Source organism: Pteropus vampyrus, unplaced genomic scaffold (assembly GCF_000151845.1).
Source record: "Pteropus vampyrus isolate Shadow unplaced genomic scaffold, Pvam_2.0 Scaffold165, whole genome shotgun sequence".
Classification (NCBI taxonomy): Eukaryota; Metazoa; Chordata; class Mammalia; order Chiroptera; family Pteropodidae; genus Pteropus; species Pteropus vampyrus.
This window is the reverse complement of record NW_011888946.1, coordinates 3450011-3476480: the sequence shown is the minus strand read 5'-3', so window position 1 is coordinate 3476480 and position 26470 is coordinate 3450011.

Genomic DNA, 26470 nt, shown 5'->3' with positions numbered 1-26470 from the left:
TGAATAAAGAATATCCATGCAAGCAAGAGAGATCCATGGTTTCTTTTAAGAGGATTCCCAAAGCTTCCTAAGTAACTAATTAACAACAGGAGGTGATCACCAACTTGATTGCTCTGCTTCCTCCACTAGGGGTGAATGTTCAAAAGAAATAGAAGAAGTAGACTTGGATAGAGTCAGAACCCTTAGATTTCTATTCATAGCTTTGCCTCTAGCTGTCTAGGCCAAGACACTTCATGTCTCTGGTCCTCAGTTTCTCATTTATAAAATAGATGAGTATACAAAATAATTTTTGATTAGTCTCATAATTTTATGGTTTATGTCTTCTGGGCTTCATCTTTATGCTGTTCTTAAAGTATCCTTATTAAGATGTGACTAGGAGTTAAATGATATCATATCAAGATATTTGGGGTTCAAGATGTGCCATCTTTTCAAAAGCATAGAATCAAGTCGTTTAATTTCCTGTTGCATTTAAAATGCACAAGAAAGCCTTGCGATCACTACCATGGTGAGCTGTGGTCACAGTTTAGGTATTGATAGTTAAGGTCAGTCAGAGAATTAATTGGATAAGAGATACCTAAGAACACAAGATTTTGCCCATCATCATAACTTATTTTATAACTGAAATATTGCTGCTTTTATTCATTTCCCTGAAAACGGTCTTGGGGATAGAGTAAGAAATCTGCAGTATCATCACGTTAGGAGGATACTGCCTTCAAAAGGTAATTCTCTATTCCTCCCATACACCTTACCCATCTCGTAATTCCTTCCTGCTTATTCCCTCCCAATTTACAACTGATTCACAAAAAAAATTCTGTAACATATTTTTTTCAAGATGGTAGAACTCCCAAATCGCAAAAGCAAGACATAAAATGACGTGGCACAGCAGCTAGTCCCATGCTGAGCCAAGAATGTGCTCTCAATAAATACTGATTGGTTGACTGATTGAAAGGCTGGTGATCTGCCTTTCATTCCCTGTCCCACTGTGCTGAAAGGCCATAAACTTGTTGTTTCCCATTCAAATGATCTGTGTCTCTTTTCCCCTGAGGGGTAAAATGCAGGTGACAGCATCTGCCTCTACACACACTCCAGAATTTTGCAGGAACTGATAGGATTATACCTGTGAACTGTCTGAGCTCTTCAGAAAAAGCCATACTGCCCACAGAAGGCCATGTGATTAGGGAGTGTTTATGCATGTAATGGATGGCAGCAGTTCGCAGGGATAACCTCGGGAATTGAAGAGCCAAACACGTACATGAGCAAGCATACAACAGAGGTGGTTCATGCATTATGGATTTCTGACCAAAAATGAATAATACATTGTTCAAATTTTAAAATGCAATAAGTAAACTACCAGGTGCCATTAGTATTTGTACATAAAGGTTTCAAAAGCTTCATATAAATATCCCATAGTCGCTTCAGTTAATTGTGATCAAAAGAACACACGTCCTCAAATCTTCACTAAGCCAATGGAGATAGTTTGGGGAAATGCAGGACTGAATGAATTGAAGTCTAACTGTAAGCCTTCCCTGGAGAATCCCAGATTGACTGTTCTTTTCTCATCTAGCACTGATTTGGATAACTACAAAAGACATTGGCTACATTTAAATATTTTCAAAAGGAAGGAGTAGATTACAAAACAAAAATCAAAGAGAGAGAGCACTAAATATATCAATTTAGACTCTGGCTTGATCTAAAGTGCTAAAGCAAGTTGTCTAAAAGTTGAAAATGTAGCTGTAAACCTTTATAGGAGAAAGGCCAGCAATTCCCAGAGAGCAGCCATCCAGAGAATGCCAGGTGGCACCCCCTCCCAGGAGTCACCAAGGAGACATGGGATTGATGAATTCATCTCAGGCCTTGGTCTTATCTTCAATTTCACGCTCAGAAACTTAGTCGTAAGTTCCAGAGATGATTTAACTTAAGGTTACCTACTCAGGCTAACAAAGCTCCCAAGAAACTATTATAGAGAACCAGAATGGCAACTTATAGTTTTATGATATGAAATATAACTATCGAGCAGATTGGAAATTTGCATTGGCCTAAACAGTAGCTGCTACCCTTATAGGAAAAGTAAAAATATTAGAAAGCTGTTTGATCTTCTATTTAGAACAGGGAATATAGAAGTTTTTTCTGTAAAGGGCCAAAGTGTAAATATTTTAGCCTTTGTGGGCCATGTGGTCTGTGTCAGAGTTACTCAACTGCAAGCCAGATTTGGCCTATAGGACATTGTTGGCAGACTTATATCTAGAATAGGGGAAGTAGACTGTACAATTTAATGCTAAAGGATACTAGGCTCAAATAGTTTTCTATAGGGATATTACTACTGGGTACTCTTTCCTCTGGAAAAAAAACGTTCAGATGGGCCCTGAAATATTTCCCTGTTTCTCTCTTCTTTGACATATGGCTGGCAACTTCCTTTTGGAAAGTTCTATTCTTTCTTTAGCATCATTAATACCTCTTATCTTGTAATTAAATTAAATAAGAAACACATTCTTTAATCTTATAAACAAACAGAAAGAGTAAGAGAGAAGAAATAGCTGTGATTCTCTTAACAATTGTAATGGAATGAAACCTGGACTGCAGGTGAAACTACCCATGGGAAAATATCAAAGGCCCAGCTGCAATCCAACAGGTGTGCGGCACAGGCTTCACCCAGTTTTACTGGGGCTCAGATGACTCCTTCCTTCTCATTTTACTCTGGCCCGAGTACTAGGGTAATTCCTGCGTTGTCTTCCTTTCCCCACATGTCAAAGCAATACACTTATGGTTGTCAAAAAGGAACTTGGTGGACAACAGGCTACAGCAGTCTTTTGTTTTGTTTTGGTTGCAGAAATGGGGTCACTGCTAGATCATGTCTGTTCAGGTTTCTCAGGGTTCAGGTTCCTCAGCACTTGTGGCCCCTGGCACCATGCTTCTCTCAGGTCTCCAGAGCTGTCAATGTGCTTTAACCCCTATTTCTCCCCTGATTTAGCATGAGTCATTGCTGAGGCACTCCATCTGCTCTCTCAGCTCTCTCCAAGCCAAATAGAAGGAAGATTTTCCTCTTCTGACATGATGCTACTCTCACTCTGGAGTTCACAATGGGCTGAAATTATATATCAGATTTGGTTTATGTAGATGTATAGGTACATTTTTTTCACAGGAAAAGGTACACCACTTTCCAAAAATTCTCAAGGGAGTAAATGATCTCCCCCCCCCCAAAATTAAATGAAACAATGATTAAAGTGGAAGTGCATCGAATACAGATTTACTTATACAAATTCAACTATATGCACTTGACAGAGAGAGAGAGAGAGAGAGAGACAGAGAGAGAGAGAGAGACAGAGAGAGAGACAGAGACAGAGAGAGAAATCACAAATTAAATAACGCAGGTAATCCATCCACCTGTGTACTCAATGAGCACATACCAAGCTGGAGTCTGACATGTGAACCTAAATGCGCAGTCCTCGATTGGGAATAAATGCTCGATGTGACTATAATATTTCTTCTAAGAACTACAAAAAGTACATTAAAGTACATCATTCAAGAAAGATGTTCTCTCTGAGACCATGATCATGACAGACCTGGAAAGAGGAAAATAATATACACCTTCGCCCAGAAGAGTTCATATTCTTCCTTCCTGCTCCCTAGCCTTTTTTATTTCCTTTTCCCTTACCACTGCCATGCCAACATCCTCCTCTTCTACCACCTCTTCAGAAATATTGTCTTTGAAATGCCATAGAAGACATCATTCATATCTCTCCTGACTGGAAAATATGAAGTATTTTTACTTTTTCTAGATTTAGGATTAATTTATAAACTAGACTTACCAAGTTGGAAGGAGAATAAGGAAAGACAGCAAGACATGTAGCCTTTACCTGAATGTCAACTGAAGCTTTCTGTCTAGCTACCTGATACCCTTATACGGATTCACCAACTCTACCCCACATGATGGAGGCTTTCACAGAACACACAACATCCACTCAAGCAAAACTCAGGGGTCCAGAAGCTTACTCAAAAATAGCACTCGAGTTCTGGGGGTCTAGCAATAGTGAATTTCTGAAGGGAATAATTACTCTGGCATTTCTCTTTGCAGAGTCATGTCAAGATTTTTAGATAAAAGTCACTGATATTATTATATTTGTAATTTAAAGTAGCCTAGAATCCAAATCCTTCCGTCCTTAAGTTTCATTTCTTCCCTATAACCTTTTCTGAACCTTCTAGTCCAAACTATTTTTCCCTATTCTCTTAATTCCACCAGCAGAGAAAATTAGAGGAGTGAACAAGTATTATTCTCTGATGAAATAGAAAATTAAACGGTTCCAGTTTAAGAGAAGTCAGTGGATTACAAAAGCAAAATGATGTCCTCTAATACCAAATTTCACTAATCTTCAAGCCTTACCTCCTGACCTGGGAAGTGGAGACCTGAAATGAAAGGTCTATTGGTTTAATAAAAAAAAAAAAAAAAAGCCTCTGTCAGCTAGTTTGCTGATGAAACACACTAATATTTCAGAGCATGGACATAAATTTTATATATATATATATATGTGTGTGTGTGTGTGTGTGTGTGTGTGTGTGTGTGTGTGTGTGTGTGTGTGTGTGTGTGTATTTATAATGAGAGTCTAAGAGTGAAAAGATAATGGATTTGATACAGGACAACAGTGATAATGAGATCAGAGTGGTTTGTGAACCAAGGAAGAAACTCTTTAGCATGGAAGGAGGAGACATGTTGCTCCCCTAGAGGGTGAGCTACAAACTGGGCAGGACAAGGCAAGGAGGCAGAGGTGCTGGGAGGACTCAGCTTTATAGCACAAGGCAGCTCAACCACCCACTCTAATGATGGAAGACTGAGAAGCAACTGATAACAGCAATCAGAGCCACTGTCCAGGGCAGTGAGTGGGCTTCAGCAATAGGACCTCAGCTGCAGAAGTAGCAGCATGGCTAGGACGAGAAAGGGAATAGAGCTCAGTGTCTTGGCTGCAGGGAGAAACATTAATGAGGCCACAAAGGAGAGAGCTGAGTATCCTAGCTTCACCCCCAGGCATTGCTAGTGGAGTCTTGTGTCTCTAGGATCTAGCAACAGTGTCTGGCTCATAATAAGTGCTTAATAAATAATTAAGAAAGGGATAGAAGGAGGGAAGGAGGGAGAGGAGTTTGGCTGGTGGAAGCTCAAAATCAAATGATCTGAGTTACCCATAAGCTCTTATTTGTCCTTCCCATGACTGCTTCAGAACTAGAAATGCCCATAATACTCCATGGAAACATAGATAATCATAGGACCAAAAGAATTACAACTGGAGAAATAAATAGCAAAATGATCAATAAATATCTTTTTACTATGTGTAGTCATTATACATATAACTATGCATAACCCAACCTGATGTGAAAAATTTAGGCATAATAAATAGCAATGAAATTGAAGATCTTCGAATCAGCCCATGATGACTCATTTGGTTTTTAGGAAAAAATCTTCACCCAGGAGATACTGCCATCCTGTTTTCAATCAGTCTTTTTAAACCTCTTAGACTGGGAAGAGAAGTATGCATCAAATTATATCACATGAGTCACCTGGGTTGTTTTATTTTTATTTTTTCAGTGTGATGTTTTCAAATGATGAAAACCAGTCCATAAGCATTTACAAGGTAAAACTATGCAAAGTTCAATAAAGAGCTAATCATCTTCCCAGCACCACTATAACCACCTCCACTACATTGCTCACCCCTTGTCACAAAGAGCATATCGTATTAAGGCTGGCATATATCTGTTCAGACCTTTATCCTCATTTATCTAAATGCATCTGAGCATTTTAACACATATATAAGCTTTGGTCATTTAATTTTCCCTAAGTAGACTCATACTCTTAATATGCAGCCTACTTATTTCACCAAACAGTAGATCATAAGCAACCTTAGACTATAGACTACAATTGTTTACCTTTTCTTTTAATTCCTTTTTGTACGTGTTACATACAGAGACACGATCTTACGTAAGATCTCTCAGCATATGCAATTGTATATGCATGTATACAACCTTCTCTTTTTTTTAATTCCTTGCCTCTTTGTTTTTCTCCTCTTCTCTCTCATCCTACCACCATTCATATATTCCCTACTCTCTCATGGCTCAAGGAGAAATATTTAATGGGTAAAAAGAGGGCTTTCTTGTCCATTTTGCCTCTTTCATTTTAATCTTAGAGCTAAAGGCCAAGTCAAAAGACCAGTATGCCCGTCCTTCCCAGGAAGGAACAAAGTCATGTAAATTCTCTGTTCCTATAAGCTGTGAATACCTGGTCATTTCTCACATCAAGGGGGACAGGCTTGTGCACACAGAACTCAAGGGCTAGGTCAATTTTAATATACTCATTCAACATTAGCTTTAGGACACACTTTGATGTTCCAAAGAAACCTAGAAGCCAACAAGTCAAATGTAAGCAATAAGGCATAATAAAAAGAAAAGAGTTCCAGGGAGAGGGACTGTTGTCTCTGGTAACAGGGAAAGTTATTGGCCCAAAATAATAAAAAGCCTATTTAAAAGACATGTAAGTGAGGGTTCCAGACCATAGTCTTCTGTTAACGCTTTTGACTACAAGAATGAGAAGAGAAATGATATTGTCAATTGTAGTTCAAAAATGAAGATCCAATTTACTTATTACTTAATGCAATATTTTCTTGCCATTAATATACCTCGAAAGTAATTTGAATTACAAAGAAGATATTTCCCAAGTCTCTGCTGCCACCCACAGTTTGAGGTAAAAACTGTGGGATAAAATCTTTAGCAACATGCATGAAAATTATGCTCTAACCTGACCTATAAAAGTATTGTTATTCCAAATGTGTATAGTTTTTAGTGTATGCATACCTATCTTTACACACACACTCACACACACACACACACACACACACACACACACACACACACAGGGCCATTTGGTAGGTGATGAATAAACAGAGTAATACTTGAATTCAATTAAACTTCGGGTTTGGCACTTTTCCCACAGCAAGTAAATTAGTATTGTCAAAACTAGACTTGTCATTTAATTAAACTTGGGCATTAATAGTCCCGTGGCCTATTGTGTCTAACTTAACCAGTTTGGATTGTCAGGGTAAAGAGACAGGACTTAAGCAGACAGAGATGTTGCAAATGAGACCAAATTAAAAGCCTTCTACTAGAATGAGAAAATTGTTGCAACATTCTTCTAATTGTGGATGAAGACTCTTTTCAGTTGAAGATCAGACTAAGATTGAACATTCCCAACAATCCATAAGGGGTATATTATTATCGACATTTTATAGGTAGGAAATAGCAGCTCCAAGAATTAATTATCCACTTCTCCAAAGGCTTCTGCCAACTAGCAACAAGGAGCATTCATTCAGAATTTTACAACCAAGCTTTATTTTATTAATAATAAGTTTTTAAATTTTATCAAAAGGTAAGAGAATACCAAAAGAGAATTCCTCTTAAAGAATATACTTTTATATAGAAAAACTATATTTTTGTTACAGGCATCTTCTTAACTCTAAGACCTTTAACTCTCTGACAGCAGGTTTCAGTAAACTAAGTCCTAGCAATTCCTGCAATGGTCAGTGAATTCCAGCTCAGCAACTGAGCAAGCTAGGCCCAGCCACTCTATCAGTTCACGTCTGCCACACCCAAATCATTCCAGTGAAAGAAAAACTTGTGTACTTTGCATGTTCAGTTATCACTAGTTTGGAAGATAGTCATTGTCATTCTTATTTCGATAGAAAATATTCTAGGACTCTAGTCTCTAAATTAGGAGAAAGTCCAATTTTCTCCTGAGCCTTCCTCCCCTAACAGGTTCTAGAATACCTAGGGATGTTTGCCAGTATTCCAGACACGGTCTTGACTGGGTCTGGAATACTAGTAAGAGAAGACTTCACCATGACCATGGCCACTTGGGGTACTGGTTGCTCCTGACTCTGGTTCCTACTAGGCTGTCACTGCTGCTTCCCTCCATCTGTGCCTGCAAGAAATGACTGCTTCACAAGGCAAGGGGTTCTCTGCCAGTAGCCATAGCTGCTGCTGTCACTTTGGCCTCAGGGAAGAAGACAATCATGGTTCCTCCTTATTTCAATCCAGGTGTGGCACAGGTCCTATCCCTTAGTTACCAACAACACAAAGAGAAAAATACACACAGGGAATTTTATACAGTTACTACTCAGGTGCAGACCCATCCTGGAATCCCTCACTAGACTTTCCTAAAGGCAGCTCACTCACCAACCTCAGAAATGTCTTTGGAAAAAACAAAAAAAGAAATGTTCCTGGAGAATTTTTTCCTCACCCTTGTCTAAAGATCTAATATTGGGTGTGACTCCATAGTGTAGTGGTTAGCACATCTGCTTTGCACGCAGAAGGTAGAGCCACAGACCATACCCCGGGTGCGCCTGTCCCCGGGTGCACGCCAGGAGCATGTAGGAGGGGACGCCCTGCCTTCAGAGATCCAGTTCTTAAGGGAAAACGGTAACAACCATGGGTCAGGGCAGGGGTAGAAGTGTGTGTGGGGGGGAAGGGGGTGGATTAAAGAGGGAGAAAAAAAATAAAATAATAAAATAAAATAAAAGACCCAATATTAACGTTGCCTTGAGAGGCCTAACAGTGAGAATTTCCATTCTTTTAGGTCAAGTTCTACACCAAGGGGTATGAACAGAGGGACAATGACAGCTGATCGTGAGACCCCTCTGAAACAATCACACAATATAGATGCTCTTCAACTAACAATGAGATGACTTCCAAATAAACCCATCATAGTTGAAAATATCATAAGTCAAAAATGCATTTTATATACCTAACCTACTGAACACCATAGCTTAGCCTAGTCTACCTTAAACATGCTCAGAAAACAATATCCAAAACCCTCTGGCAATGCAGTACTCTGTAAAGTATTGTTTGTTTACCCTTATGATCACATGGCTGATTGGGAGCTGTAGCTCACAGCTGCTGCCCACCTTCGTGAGAGAGAACATACAACACATCACTAGCTCGAGAAAAAATCAAAATTCAAAACGCCGTTTCTACTGAATGCGTATGGCTTTCACATCTTTATAAAATCCAAAAGTCATATGTCAAACCATCTGTAGTCTGATATCAGTTCTTCCCCAAGACTGGGTTATTTGGTCTTAAATGGAATGCTATGCAGGACATTTGTATTCTAGGCTAGGAGGTAATGTGCCAAACTCAGACCGAGCACTTTCCAGCCTCCATTATTAAAGTTAAAAAAAAAAAGACAGTGGAGTCCAGACTGACCCCAGCCACCAGATCTCACTGCATGTCTTTGGCAGAAGAAGCTGGACAGTACCTCCAGTTGGGACAATACTTTGAGAGGCTCAACCCAGGGACTCCAGAGCCAGTCCAATTGGATCTAAATTCTGGCTCTGCCACTTTCTTAGCTCTGTAGCTTTTGGCCAATTATTTAACCTCTCTATGGCTCAGTTAACTCAGCTGCTGAGTAAAGTAGAGTAGTTCTAAAGATTGAAATCAGTTATATATGTTTTTTAGAACCATGCTCAATACATAGTAAGCAATCTATTAATATTAGTTGTTATTATTATTATTCAAAGGCAATGAATATAAAATAAATTTTAAAAACCAGCTCTAAAAATAAGCATGAGAAGTTAGGTGGGGGCAAAAGCCGCAGAATGAAACTGAAACAATTTCCTGCCTTACAGTCATGTAACCTTTTGCATTAGCCAAGGTTACAAGCAGGGCATACAGAAGACAGTTCCACAGGAAGCCAGTGCCTGCAGAAGTTGTGAAAATTGGCTTCGGCCCTGAGGAACTTCGCCTGCTGCATTCCAAGCCCTGGTTCATTGCCATTTTTTTCTTTAAGTTAAATTTTTAAATTGGCTCATGTCATGTTAACTTAAGTCAGAAACTCTAAAGTTCAGAATTCAATTAGCAGGTACAAGTAATTACTTTTATCTCAATGGCCAGCAATATTCTTCAGAGAGAGGAAGTTCATACTTCACCTCTGGCAATGATTCCAAGATCTGTTGCTGCAGACCTTGACCCCCACACACCTGGCCAGATGGCCACACTAAACACTGGATGCTCCACAGCTGCTGCCACCTAGACCACATCTCACTGAGAAACAGAAACCCAGATCTGTTATCCCAGCTCTGGTAAGAGCCCCTTGGAATACTGGCTGGCAAAACATGCAGAATGTCTTGCTAACAGCTTCATGCAACCCTCAGGAAAGATCACTCATTAAACATTCATATCATATCAAAAACTCTAAGGGGGTGTGTGTGTGTGTAGATGGTTGTGTTTGAGAGTTGAGCCCCGAGGCTGCTGTAGTGTGTTGCAAGTGCATCAGACCTGTAGTTACGGACTTTGAGTGTGAGTACTGACTCTGCCACTTACTAACAATGGAACCTAGAGTGATTCACTTCATTTATGTGATCATTGATTTTCTCCTATGTGTAATGATGCTCCCTCCTAGATATATTCCATGATTAAATGAGATCACGTAGGAGATCATGTATGTGAGAAGCTTGTTATTATTCTGTAGAGTTAGTTCCAAACAAATATATAAAAGAATAATTTTTTAGACTCAACCTGCTCCAGCAAAGCACACACCATAGCAAGCTATTTGATGGCAAGTAGTGCCTTTCGTCTTCACATACCCAGTGTCTAGCACAGTAACTGAGACACAGTATGAGTTTGATACAAGTTTACTGAAAGAACAAAAAAGCAAACAACTGATCAGAAACCGGTCCAGTCACTAGGGTGGATACCAACAATGACATGCTTGTCCCCAGATCTTGACTTGGCATCAACCAAGACCTAAGTCTGAAAGCCTAGATGGGATGTGTCCGAGTAGAGATTAAAAAAAAAAAAAAAAAAACAGAGAGAGAGAGATAGAAATGCACAATACCAAGCAAAGGGTTCATATTTAAATCATGTTTTAGTGTAGCAGAGTACCTAAAGGCAATGGGGATAATAAAAAAGGATGTCTTTTTTTATTTAATATAAATTTTAAATACTATAGGGACTCATTTGCCTCCCAAACCAAGGCCATCTCCATTAAAGGATAGAAACTGTGAGGCTCAGCAAGGTAAACTGTCCAATGTTACCCAACCAGATATCTATGCAGATGTTATGTCTACTAGACATCAGGTCTTTGGACTCTGTGCCAGTGCTTTGGGCCTTAGGGGTGTACCAGGGTGACTACAAAAGGGCTCTCAGAACTGTGTCTAATCCATCCTGACTTTCCCAAGCTCAGCCCAGCTGGAGACACTGATTCCTCATAGTAGGAAGGCTCAAATCAAATTCCCTCAGTTTTAGGCTACTGAGAACAGAGCCAGGCCTACAGCAGAGGTAGAGTGGAATTCATCTACATTCCTAAGCCCAGACAGCCTTGGGTGTAAGGCAGATACACGGAGCTTTATTCTTCTTTACCTCACCGCTGATACTCATTGTCTTGGCTCCGGCTTCTGCTCCAACTCCTAGAAACTTGGTCTTGACCATCCCCATCTCTCAAGAGATTGGATTAGCTGTCCTCAAACCACAAATAGCATCAGAGATGTCATGGTTCTCCTGGCTCCCAAATCAGGTCTGTGGCAGTCATAGGAGCCCAGATCAGTCTTGACTTGCTGCTGTGAGGATAGGAATCCAGCTGTCTTGCTATTTGTGCAAGGCCCTCCAGGCTCTTTACCTACTTCCTAAATAAAATATTTAAGCTATCTTTGTTTAAAAGAGAAAAATTTTTAAGTAGCTCTAAAGATGAGTATAGCAAGTACTCAAGCATTTTAAGCATTTTAAAGCTCTCATCCAGCCATGTGCCTAGCTAAAGGCATAAAGTCATCTAGCTAAATGCCCCTCATCCCAGTACCACTGCTTCAACCCAAGGAGAAAGGAGTCCCTTTGCAGGACTGTCATTCTCAGTTCATCTGTGCACCTGCTGCAAAGGGCAGACAGGCCTCAGTTCCTTCTTTTGGAAGGCAATGCTGTAGTTAAGGGGAAGATCTCAATTTCAAAATAATTGGGGGAAAAAAATCCTCTTGGTGCCGAATATGTTCAAGAGAGATCTTTGAACAGAAAAGCTGCTGAATGTCTCCAGCTAACAAGGGGCATCATTTGGTGCAAAGCAATTGGCTAAATCTGTCTCTACATTTCTCAGTAATATGATAAATGTAAGGAGAAGCGAATTTGTCTTGGTATTCCACAATGTGATAAATGACAGGAAACGTAATTGTGTAATGCCAACAGCACCAGAAAATTGCAAATCTCCAAATGAAATGTTCCTTTCAATCACATAATCAAGTGACTGACGGGGCATTCGAGATATTACCTAAATTACAGCTAATTTTCTGTAGCAGTTTTCTGCACCTTGCTCTGCCGCACTGGCAAAAAAGGTAGGCAGAAACGAAAAGTCATTAATTGCATAAAAAGGAGCCTCAATAGCCTGGCTTCCTTTCCTGACGCTTCCCCACAGAACTAATTCAGCATAAAGCTCACGTCTGCGGTCATGAATGTTGTGTGGCCCTCATCCGGCAGATACTACAGGGGACTCTTCATCACCATGGAGACCGAGGCCGAGTTTGGGATGCCTGTTACCTTGAGAGGGACCAAGAAGAGACACTGGCATAGCTAGAAATTCTGGGCTTCTGATCAAAACTGTCAGTAAAGGACCCTTATTCCTTATTAATTTCAAAATACAGAGATCTTTTACTGTAAGGTAGAGGAGCTCTTGGGCTGCACTCAAACCCATGGGGAAAAATTATTATATTGCAAAATACATCATCAAATCCTTTAATGCTTTGATTGAAGAAAGAAAAACTTGAGTTGGCTGAGGCATGAAATGGGAGTTTATTATAAGGATACAAGAATGTTTCCAATTTGCCAAGGGCAAAGATAGAGCAGTGTCTCTGAAACCCAGAGAGTGATCATGCATCATTTTTACTCTGATTTTTTTTACACATCTATCTCTTCCTTATTTCTTAGAAGACCAACATTATCTGCTACTCAGTTGTTAACATGACTGGGAGAAGAAGGCTGTCCTCACATCTTGGTTTCCCAAGTTATACTCTCAGACCATGCAGACTGACTCATGCCTGGTTCCAAATTCCCAGGGCAGGGATTCTGAGTGGTCCAGCTTAGGTCAGGTGTTTGCTGCTGATCCAATCTCTTATTTTCAAGTAGGTGTTGGGTCACATTATACAAACATGACAGCCATGGGCCCATTCCTGAGGATGGAGAGTTGGGGCCAGTGGTCAAGAGGGTGATTTTAAGCTGGGAAAATACCCTCATAAGAGAACTATTAAACAATTATTATGACATCTGAGACTCGACCACCTCTGACATTGGATGTTCAGTTATTATGCTGCAATTTGGAGTCTAATTGAAATAGGAATTGTATCTTTAGCATTTTCCAGAAGCTGGAAGGTCTCTAACATTAAGAATCTCTGTTTTAGTCTGTTTTGGCTGCTACAACAAAATATCACAGACTGGGTGGCTTATAAACAACAGAAATTTATTTCTCACAGTTATGGAATCTGGGAAGTGCAGGATCAAGGCACCAGAATAATCAGGCTCTGGTGAGGGATCTCTTCTGGGTTCATAGTCAGCACCTTCTCACTGTGTCCTCACATGGTGAAAGGGGCTATGGATCACTCTGGAGCCTCTTTTATAAGGCACTAATCCCATTCATGAGGGTTCTACCCTCATGATCTAATCATCTCCTAAAGGCCCCACCTTTTAATGACATCATCTTTAGGAATTAGGATTTCAACATATAATTTTGGGGGGACACAAACATTCAGACCATAGCAATCTCTTATTGAAGTAGTTGCATTTTTAAAGAAGAAAAAGTGACCTTCAATAAATGGGTGCTAGCCTCAGATTGAGTTGTGGGAAAATCCAAAGCTTTGGGAACATCTTCAGTCTTCCAGAGGGTACCTGAAAGTAACTACTCCTATAGGGAGGAAGTCTCCAGGGTTGATTGGGAGAGCTACCTAGGGTTGCAGAAAGGGTAAAAAATTAAGATTGTCAGAGGATTGTGTGATGATCTGAGAGTCAAAGGAACCAGATGCAGAGCTAGAGGGAGGGCATGAGATCAACAAAAGGCATGAACACTGCTGAGGACTGCTCCATACAGCAGGCCTGGGTGGAGGTTAGGGCCTGCACTGTGGGCTGGTGAGGACGGAGGATAGAAAAAGAGACTCCACCTTTTACTACTTCTCTCAGTGTCTTCTGGTCTGATCACTGATGTGTTAGTCTAGGGTAACGCAGCCAGATCCTCGTGTTAACACTGCTTTCTCCAATGCCATTTTCTCATTTTCTTAATAACAATCCTATAAGTTACTTTAGTAAAAATTATATGGAAAGCACTGCTTTTGGATAAGAAACTCTGGAGAGCATTTGTCCCAGTACTTCCCCAAGCATATGATTATCTAAATAGACACTAATCAAATCTAACAAATTATTTTCAAGGTTGCAAGGGATTAAATGCTCTTTTCTACTACATGTTGAAAATCAGACCACAGTTTGTACCTCCTCCATGTACATCCCATACTACCAAGACCCACACTGAAGTATTAAGGCGAGGAAAGGTCTCCTTAAGATTACATTTGAATTTGAAATCAAACATGCACATAGACACTGAAGGAGAAACTGCCTTCATCAAGCATGGCATAACAGCAAATCTCTTATTTCGTAGTTTTCCCATGAAAAAAAGAACACTGCAGGCATTTAACTCAGGCACTTAACAAAGTGCATAACTAAGGAACACCTGGCACCATGAATAAATTGTAAAATGTATCTGTTTTCAAAAAAATTTTTTTCATTAGGTGGTGCACTTCCAAATGTACTGCTGGTACATGACCAACAGCAGCCATTACCAAGCAGTGTGAGAACCCAAGGGAAGAGACTGAATTGGCTTTTCAAACCATTGACAGTCTCCAGAAAGTCTGCAATGTTTACTATTTTAAAATTAAACATCTGGTTGAAAGATCTGTTATTTTATGATTTTTTTATAACAATTGAAAAGTCACGTTTAATTTCGTTCTTTCTCTTTTAGAATTTCAAGAAGCTTTACTTTCAATCATAATAACTCCATAAGCCTTGGGCTCAGAAAGAAAAACAAAAAAATTTCCCCTTAGAATATCCATGGTCAGTTCAGCCCTTTTCTTATAAAACTCCTGCTAGGAAGCAAAACAAACTAGTTATATGGTTTTCTTTCCAACAGTCTGTGGCAGTTGAGCGTGACTGTGGGTTTATAGTGCCTCCAAAGATTAAAAACAATCCCACTTAAAATGTTCAAATCAAATTCACAAGCAAGCTAATGAGCTGTGAATGTAAATGTAAATGCTTTACTAAGTGAGCACCCATAAAAGAATTATGTGCCCTAAGTAATTACGTGCAGATGCTGATTCTCAAGAGTTCAGTTTGGGATGATCCACAGCAATGGGGTGTCTTACGTTTACCCTTTAGTGTCAGCTCCAGTATTAAGAAGAGGCACCTGTTTTTTAGAGTAGAGCACCAGCTGCAACCTGTTCAATGTGCAAATCCCTTCACATCCCTAGTTCTCAATGGGGCCCTTGCCTTCCCCATCCCATCCAGGACTCTTCCACAGAGAAATTTGTTCATTTGGGCATGTAAAGTTTAACCTCAGAGCACAGTTCCCACAAGGTTGGAGAAAATTTGAAATTGAGGACATCTACTATTTGAGTATTGCATCAAGATAGTGAGAAATAGTGTCCACAACAGGAAAATTATGATGTCATCAGAGTTGGCAGCTCCAGACTTCACACTCAACTCCCATTGACCCCCATTGGCATCTTCTCTGCTCAAATGCCAGACAGCCTATTCTCTGTTCTCTTACCAAGCAAGCAAGAATCTCCTTTCTATCTCTGTTTAAACTTCCAGGAAATCTCATCCTCCTTAGCCATGTCTCCTGGATACATCTATCTTTGCCAAATCTTTTAACTCTGATAAAATAACTAATGCTTATCTCAATCAGAATAATTTGCATCCCTTCAGTCAGTCTGTAGGGAGATGTTTGAAGGTAGGGTAAAAGAGGGGCTTCTCATTGTTCCTTAGGTCAATCTATGCCTCATACTGATCCTAAATATTGACAAGCCTTGGACCCTTTAAGGACTGGGTTAGAAATTACTTTGGTCTGCCTTTACTAGAAATCCTCCTACTCTTCTAAGTTAAATGAACTCCTAAAAAGTGCAAAAGACCTATTTCATAGCCATTAAGTCAGTCAAACCTACCCAAGGGGGTCATTTTGTGTGTGTGTGATTTCTGCCAGTGGACCTTCCAAACCCTATTAACTAATTTACCCTCACCAATCTCCTTTGTCCAAGAATTTCAGACAGGATCTGAAATTCTTTTCAAACCATTGACAGTCTCCAGAAAGTCTGCAATGTTTACTATTTTAAAATTAAACATCTGGTTGAAAGATCTGTTATTTTATGATTTTTTATAACAATTGAAAAGTCACGTTTAATTTCGTTCTTTCTCTTTTAGAATTTCAAGAAGCTCTACTTTCAATCATAATAACTCCATCAATCATAAAGATATTCCTTTGGCGCTGAACTCCTTTGTGACAGGGATTTACACCTGTCCCTTGGATCACACTGCTGTGGAAGCTTCAAGCAGTTATTTCACTTGGTATACACACACACACACACACACACACACACACACACACACAGAAACACAGACACGCACACACCCCACATGGGCAGATGCCCTCCCTGTCAGCTTCCCCCACCAGAATTATGATTATAATCATAGTGAAGAATTCCCATCATGCCCCACGATTAGCTCATTTTCTAAAGGTAATTGGGAAATTGCTATTTTTCCTCTAGGAGAAGTGAAAAGTGTGAGGAAAAGTGTAAGGTAATCAGCCTAGCAACCTGAGTGGTAAACTAACCCTAGAACCTTCGAAACTTGTTAAAGTTTTTAAAACAGCTCTCCTTCTTTCAAAATTGTTTGGTTATGACATAGAGTTGGCTTGTCCCTCTCAAAAACTTTAGTATCTCTTCTCTATGGCATTACAAATGACATCTAAATCCTTAAACTTGTAGCCAAGTTGCTATAAAATATAACTGCTATCTAATGTACCTTTTCAGTATTCTCTGCTTTCATTACTATCTCACATGAATCCATTAGACCAATGACTGATCTAGACCCACAGAGACATCTTTTCCATTCCTTCCTTCATTGAACAAAAATGTATCCCTGCCTCTGCACATTTGCTTACATGTGCCCTTCCACCAGAGTGCTTTCCCCAAACCATTATACAATATCTTCATTCAAAACTCAGCTCAAATCTTACTTCCCTTCTGAAGCTTTCTTAAACACACTCAAAACTTCTGAAGCTTTCTTAAACACAACTCCCTTCTGAAGCTTTCTTAAACACAACTCAAAACTAGTCCATGGTACACATTTTAGTACTTAAATCAATGTGCTACATTATACTGGAAGTTAGAAAACAGACAGAGGACCAAGCACTATCACTTCCCAGCTGTGTGAACCAGGGCAACTCACATATCTAAGCCTAAATTCTCCTCATCTAAAATAAAAGTTTTGGAATAATCTCAAAGATTCATTCCAGTTTTAACTTCAATAAAGTCTTTGAATTTCATCATAAACTTCCAGTTACCCATCCATGAGCAAAAGTACCAGCTTCAGCAAATAAAATTACAGAACCCACACAGCATACCATGTAATATTTGGGACATGTTTATTCTAAAAAAACAAATTATTTAAAATTTATCTAAAATTCAAATTTACCTAGATATCTTGTGTTTTATCTGACAGTTGTATGCACACATCCATGTTCAATAATTACCAATTAATTTAATCTGAAGACAAGGGGTCTGTTTTACCTATTCTCCTAAAATGTCTGGCACAGTACCATATACAGAGTATGCACTCAAGTCCTTTGGGATAAATGAGCACCAATTCCCTCAAACTAACGCTGACTCAGGGAGCATAAGTTTTTTTACCCTCTTCTCAGATAAAAAAAAATTAGTGAGCCTAAACTAAGTTGTTCCTTTCTAACTGCTTTATTCCCACCTGCTGCTACCTTACCTAACACAGATGCCCCATGAACAAGACTGTAAAGAAGGTCACTAACCAATAAACATAAACCCCTTACTGGCTACCTTTCCTCCAGCCATATATATGTACAGAGAGAGCAAAAGCAGTTTCTTTGTTACTTGGGCTCAGTTGTTTTATAGAACTCTCTGGATATCTGGCTACTTATAAAAGACTTCCCATTCCCACTCCCACACTCCTCTCCCCTTAGTCAAATGGCATGTCTAATTTCTGCTTAAAAATTAGGACATTTCTCCTATGTGGGAGGAAGAATATCATTGTTTCATTCTGCTGGGGATAGATCCTCATATTTCTTAAAATTAAGTCTTATGGGATTATTAAATAATTACATTGAAATAGAAAATCAATGACATGTCAGAAGGGTTGCCAGGTGCTAGGTGGCAAACAGAAGCTGGACCAGAAAGAGCCCCAGAGTTAGAGTCAGGAGATAAAAGCTAGCCTTGGTTCTGTCCTTACCTCAATACCTCGATTTCCTCTTCTGACAACAAGAAAACCTGGCCCGAGAATTTGTAAGCCCCCTCAGCTTTAATATTCTATGGCTTTAAGCAAGATTTACACAGAGGCCGAATGAGGATTTAAACTCTACTAGGGGAAATGAGATAAATACACCATTTACAGGAAATTTCTGTTGTATAATGAATGTTCCTTCCTCTACAAGTGTGCTATGCAAAGGAGCAGAGATTCTAATTGTGTATTTATTTCTCTCTTGTTTTGATACAAGGCTGAGGTGTGGTAATTAAAAAGATATAGACAGAGAGAAAAGAAAGACACTGAGGCAAAAAAAGAGAATAAATCCAGTTACTTGGTTGTAATCATGAATGTTTCCCTTGAATTTTCCAGTTCATAGTGTCGACTAGCATCCTAGACAAGCCAGCTTCCAAGACTTACCCCAAATGTGCCTGTCCTAGGAAAACTATCCCAGACCAAGAGATAAACATCATTTAAAAAGTGCTAATCAAACAGAACTTATCGCAATTTTCTCTGGCTGTAGTAAAGTAGAATTTTTAAATAATTAGATGGAGGACACTGTCCTGTATTCAAAAAACAACAAAAAATCATTTATGTACATGTTTAAGGTGAGAACACATGTAGACAAAATCACTGGATGAATGGTGGAAAACTCAATCTACTATCCAAATATATGGTCTAATCAACTCAAAACTTCTAGATATTTGGTGACATATAGATAAATATAAGACAAAAATTTTCCATTTTTCACTTGGGTGCTCTGGGAGAAACTGCATTAATGGAACAGCACTTGGCAAACTCTTACAGATATTAGGATTTTCAAATCAGCATTTTATGACTTGAAAATAAGTAGGTTCTTACAGCTCTCCCGAGGAGCTATATGTCATCGTGAGCTAAATATCTACTGTTATTGTTTTCCCCACTGAACATTTGGTAAAATACATTCAGTTCTTTTAGTTATAATGTCATCGTTAAATGGCAGACAAGGACCTCTGGGAGCCATACAGTCCACCCCTTTGTCCCCAGGAAAGTTCATATGTAAGCTGTTTGCAAAAACAGTCATTTTGAATTCCAGGCTAAAAGAACCCTCAGAAAGAGACACAAATTCTCAGAAATATCCACATGAAAATACTACATGGATTCCAGAGTCATTGGCATGGATATATTGTTTGATGTAAAAGTACTCAGTATATTCTGGAGTTCCTTTATAGCCAAGGACTCCCAAGGCTTGCATTTCCAAAAATGCATTCCCTACATGTTAGTAGGTATTCTGCCCAGGAAGGGTTTTATGGACAAATAGATTTGAAAAACACAAATTTAAGCAAAATCGGATAGATTTATTTTATAGCAGAAACTTCTCAGAACCTTTAAAGTGTTGATGTTTCCCTTATGTCTCTGTAGAATTCCTTATTTGCAACAACATTAGTCAACTAAAGTGGTTCTTGCCCACTGGACTTTACCACCATTATCACCACCACCACTGTCCTTGCCTTACCCAGTTATCCTACTCAGATATCAGATCTCAGATCCAACATCTCTCCTTCAGGAAAGCCTTCTCTAAACTCTAGAGGAGGGGTTGACAAATTACAGCTAATGGGCTATTTTGTGTAGATCATAAGCTAAGAATTGTTTTTACATTTTTAAATGGTTGAAAAAGTCAAACAAAGAATAATATTTTATGACATAAAATATTTCATAGTGTCGACTAATATCCTAGACAAGCCAGCTTCCAAGACTTACCCCAAATGTGTTGGATAGTAGATTGAGTTTTCCACCATTCATCCAGTGATTTTGTCTACATGTTCAAATTTTAGTATCCATAAATAATGTTCTACTGGAGCACAGCCATGCTTGTTTGTTTGCATGTTTTTTATGACTGTTTTCATACTGCAACAGCAGAATTTCAAAGTTGGATCAAAGACCATTTGGTCCACAAAACCAAACAGATTTACTGTCTAGCCCCTTACATAAGAAAGTTACAAACCCCTACCCTTGACAATATGCTCTCACCACGCTGTACACTTTATATATATGGAACTTATCTCACATGAAAATTTAACATGTAATTGATTACCTCATTAACAGCTGTCTTCTCATGAAGCTCTGTGGGAGGAGAGCCCATGACTATTTTTTGTCACTATCTTATCAACAATGGTTAATACAGAACCTGTCACATAGTAGATATTAACTAATTATATGTTGTGAAGGAATAAGTAAATACCTCCTAGAACTGGTGTTCCACAAAACACAACTTGAGAAACACTATTCTATGTATATATCCTCCAGTTGGTAGGCAGAGTAAAGAGAGACTTTGCTTACAGAATATTTCAGCAAAATAATGTTATGAAAGGGATCAAGATTAGCAAAAGAAAGGTTTCTTTGTCTTGAGGCTGCTCTACCCTGAAGAATCCGAGGAATTATAGCTTCACTCATTAAAGACCTGTAGGCGTCCTCCAGAATCAAGTGAAGAAACATATCCAGAATCTCAAGAGGCATGGATCTAACCAGGAAAGAACTGGGCCCCTCAGGGGCAGCTGAGGAATAGAAAATATATAAGGAGAGAAGACAAAGGAGAGATGAGTGAGATGAGACTCCCCCAGATACCCAGATACCTTTCTGAGGTACAATTTGTAAGGACAAGAAACTCAGTGAGAAAAGGAGAGCTGTGTTTCCTCTGGATATCATAAGTATTTGTGATCATCCAATAGTGAAACTGCTCTATGGTCTGCGTGGTGGCTTGTCTAGACATAACAGTCCTACAGGAAGAGCCAGTGATTTCCATCATGTTCTGGAAACTGCCCTCTGACTCCTTTCCTATTTTGATCTGAATGATTACTTTTCTCATCAGACACTATTTATGAAATTTAATGCATGGACTTAAGCATTACCAAGAGCTTAGAGACACGTGTCAGCAAGATGTTTCTTTGAGTTTAGACCAGCTGCATTCCATAGTTATCTGTCGGCCTGTCTTCCTGATTGTAAATGAAAAGACAGGCTTTCCAAGGAAGCACAGAGTGCAACCACCAGGCCTTTCCTGGTTTCAAAAGAATCTTTCCTCACAAAGAGCATTTCTCGTCACTGATTCGCTGTTGAACAAAACTTTAGTGAGTGACTATGATGTACCAGATACCACTAAGAAAAATCATCTCTGACCTGGTGGAGTTCACAGTTCAGTGGAGAAAGCAGACCTTAACCAGATAATCACACAAATCGATATCTATTTCCAAACTCTGATAAAAACTGTAAAGGAAAACTATAGGGCACTGTGAACATGTGTCATAGGGGACATGACTTAAATGGGAGATCAGGGAGGGCTTCCAAAGATGTGGCATTAGAACTGAGATCTAAAGAATTGTTTTCTCAAGGACTCAGCCCAATTTAAAAAAAAATAATAAATTTTTTAAAAGTTGAAACCCTGTGAGATTTCTACCTAGAAATCTTCAGTCATTGATATATTTCAATCCATGAAAACCAAAAGTGAAGGCAATCACAAAAGCAGACTAGGAACAATCCTCTAAGTTGCTAATGTTGATAATTGGGCTCTTTCACATGATGTCACAGCCAGATGTAACTGCTAGAAATTTTCCCAATCTTCTCACAGACGTACCTAGGATCTTTATGATTCTGATTTTATGGATGGAAAGATTAAAGAAGAAAAAGGTCAGCTTTCACTAAAGATTGTAATGAAATTTCTTATTCAGAAAAGATCACAGAGATGAACTATTTGCTCTAGAGCAGTATTATCTGGGCCCTGCATCAAGAGGAAATTGATTGGTGGATTGCGTACTTCCTCATATAAGGTATCAGCAAGCAAAGAGGCATTCATTTGGCTTATCTGGAGTTCCCTCTGTGCACAGAGCCCTTCTCTGAGCATTAAGGGAGAAACAAGTGTGCATTTTAAGAGATTCTTTTCTTTAAAGTCAACAAAATAGAACAGAGAGACAATTATAAAGGATCAGGGAGGACAGGACTCCCCATTCCAATAATCACCAAGAACTATGTGCTCTACCTAGGGGACTATGTGCTCGATGCTGGGCTGTGCCCTCTGGAAGGTCAAAAGTAAGTACACACTTTCAGAGCATTTAATCTATTTGAGAAAATATATCAGAGACACATAGAGAAAGACACATACACAACTAATATGGCTCATCATAGGAGAGCACGAAAATGTACTAGGATGGTCAGAAAAGACTTCATAATAGCAGGTAACTTTTACCAAGCACCTACTATGTACGTATCAATAACTGCTATCATTTACTGAGCACTAACTCATGCTTTAGACACTGCTAAGTGCTTTTACACATTATCTCACAGAGATAATGAGAGACATCGTTTTTGAAAGATGAAGAAGCTAAAGCTTGAGAGGTTGAGTAACTTGGCCAAGATTTCAAAACTGATGTGTAACAAGGCTGAGTAGGACCTGATATCTGGTCTTAACCCATAACAGAACCTCTATATTTGCAGAAGTGAGTCAAAGAGACTAGAATGTGCATGGTTTTCATACCTCTCTCAAGACAGCAAGACTTCATCTCATCTAGCTCTGTAACTATTATCAACAAAGATGTTTTAAGAGCAAAGCTGGGATTCAATCTGAGCTATCTGACACAATGGTCTGTTCTTTTATCTTTCATGTTATACTGTCTTTATAGAATGAGAGAACAATTAATATTAAATAGGTCTATGGCTATGCCACTCTAAATGGAGACCACCTAGGAATACCAGGTGCTGTAGGCATTTTTTTAAAAAAAAAAACTTAGATGGGAAAACAAAAAGAAGATATTCTTTTATTTATTTACTTATTCAACAGGTATTCTGTGCCTAGAACTGTTTTCAGTAATGGAAATACAACATATGAACAAGGATACCGTAACTTACATTCTGCTGAGGGAGATAGAAAATAAATAAGAATAAATATGTGATTAAATTACATAAGCAAATAAATGACACCTCAGTGCATGAAACGTGCTAGAAGATGAATAAAGCCAGATAATGAAATAATGAGTGTCAGAGATGGGGGCATGATTATGCCATTAAAGAATGTAGAAATATAAGCAGGATGTAGAAATATAAGCCAGAAAACCTCACTAATAAGGGGAAACAACTGCCTAATACATTAAAGGAAGGAAGTCATGTGAATAACGAGTCCATTCTAAGAAGAAGGGCTGTCAGCTATTGGCACTTGAACCTCATTATTTACCTTACTCAAAATCTAAAGATAATGTTCCTTTCACCTCTAAAAACTTAGATAGATGGGAGAGGTCCTTCATGAATATCCTTGGAGATTCCTTTTAAAGAGATGCTATGTCTTTAGGCTAATTAAGACTCTAGGCTAATTGAGACTCTAGGCTAATTGAGTTGTCACTATTCTCCAGACTTGCCAAAAGGCATTCCCCATATGCTCCAAATATTTCAAGCAGACTTGAGGATTTTTTTTGTATTCCTCCCCACAGTCACTTCATATTTTGGGAGCTCTTCTACATGGCCTCCCGTAGAGCATTTTTTGGCTCAATAACCTCTTTGAGAATCTTATAAAAACTGTAGACTCTCTCTCCTCAAACCTCCAAAAAAATCACGTGTCCTAGAAATTATACATAACATTATACAAAGGAATTCCCTTAACTCTATCCTTGGATGCCTCCTGGGGTCTATGGACCTTAAGTTAAGAATGCCTATTACAGAGTTTTTTTGAGGACCATTCAGTTATTCTTACTCTCAGGAAGAAAGTCCTGCACTATCTTCAAAGTCATCATCATTTATTACAAGATCTTATGTCACAGGAAATTCCAGGTGGTATAGGGACAAAGCAAAATAAATTCTAGCTGATATTTTTTATAGTCAGACACCAGACAACTCTGGAACTACCACAAACAAGAAACCGGGAGTCCAGAAGTGATCGACAGGTTATGATAGTGGCTTTTGCTTCTGAATTTGTGACTGCTTACGATATTTATGCTTCTGTCTCCTCCATGGAATGGTATTCCTTGACAGCAGGACTGTCTTTCATTTATCCTTATATTCCAAGTGGCTAGCAAGAGATTAAAAGGCATTTTGATTTAGTCAAACACAAAAGGGAACAGTTATAGGCTCACCTGTCCAAGCCAAAGAGATTTACATGTAGGGTTGTACTCAGGAAGTACCAGAATTGGCGAGTTTAATATTTTCTTCTTTCTTCATATATCTCATACATAGCACACACACACACACACACACACACACAAACACACACACACACACACACACACACACACATCATCATCATCATCATCATCTGTGGGTTTTCTTCTATTTCTCAGCTTTTCTTTCTTAGGTCACCTGTCCCCATGAGTTATAAATATGTCCACAGACAGCTCTAGGCTTATAGCCTAACAACTTTAAATCCAGAGGGAAAAAAGGGAGCTTTGCTTCCAGCTTCTGTTTGAAAAATGCCAGAAAAGAATTTTTCTTTTCTCAGTTTAAGTCACATGTCTGTCTGTGCATCAAGTTCTGTGGCCAGCCAGGGAAATGGAGCACTATGATTGCTCAGTTTTCCCAAATACATGATTGGAAAAGAGAGATTTTTTTCTTAAGATCGGAATACTGTTAGTAGAGAAGGGAATACTGGATTGATGCTGAACAGACAAAAGCAATAGCTTTTGCAAATAAAACTATTAATAAAACTTAATTATTTTTCACCATGTGCTAGATATTATGCTCAAGTGTGTTTCATGGGTTACCTCATTCATCATTCTACAAGTAGTCATTGACCAGGTAGCATAAGGCCAGATGATGAGCAATCTTGAAAACCAGGCTAAGGAATTTAACAACAAATGGCAAGAAATATAGAGCCAATAAGATTTTGAGGGAAAGAGTTACATAACAAAAGCAGCAAGAGTGGTTAATGCAGTAGTTTTCCATATTTGTCACCAGCTCCCAGTATTGAATGGGGCTTGGGAAACAACGTGCAAAACCCCAAGTCTTTAAATTCTGAATGGGATCTGAGAGTTTTCTTACCAAACACTTCTCTGTGTCCTTATGCCCAAGTTCCCTACGAAGAGTATTTATTTTCCTGACCATTAAACCCTAGCAATGGAAAGGGATAATGATAGTGTTGATCTGAGCAGTATTTGGAGAAACATCACCTGTTAATTCAAGGCTCACCTACCAGCTCAGGGGAAAGACAAACATTTCCTTCTGGCAGATAAATGCAAGCTTCAAAGTAAATTTGAAAGCAGTGAGAACATTTTGTTATTTTCTCTCTTAACAAGGCTTGATGAAAGCAATCTCCACAGAGGCTGCCTAATTGGGCGGGAAGTTCCTCTCAGAGCAGGGCTGACAAAAGGAACCAAGGGCTGGTTAATATCTGAAGGCTACCCTTTTTCCAAAGGGGAAAAGGCACTTTTTCACCTGCAGTGTCCCAGTTCTATACACTTCCAAGGCCTTCCAGAGGACTCCAATCAAGTGGCCATTCTCAGTGTACTCTGAACAACCGGCTCCCTCTTTTATTTCATGGCACAAACTCTTTAGTTTTCTAATTACCCTGCAGGGGAATGTGTACTGTTTATTTACTGTGCCTGAAAACATGCAAGGTTTGCTTCCTGCTGCTAAGATGTCCTGAGAAACCAATATCAGTAATTGCAGCCCTCTGGGCCATGTGAGGGAGGCTGGGAGGCTAGTTGCGTCCTCCACACCCTCAGGAACAGTTTTACAGATGCAGGACTGAAGACTGTGTAGCTAGAGGAACCTTCCTCAGTTCTGGATTCAACTTCAGCCGGGCAACTCACAGCACCCTACCTCTCCTGTTTCCATGGCAACAAACCCCACTGCTGAGCTCTTCACTACCTTGAGATATCCTAGGTCCTCCCAAACCTCACTGGCCACCATGTCAACCGGGACTGCATTAGAAGAACAAAAATAATGATAATAATAATAAATAATAACTACTGATATGTATGGGACACTTTTT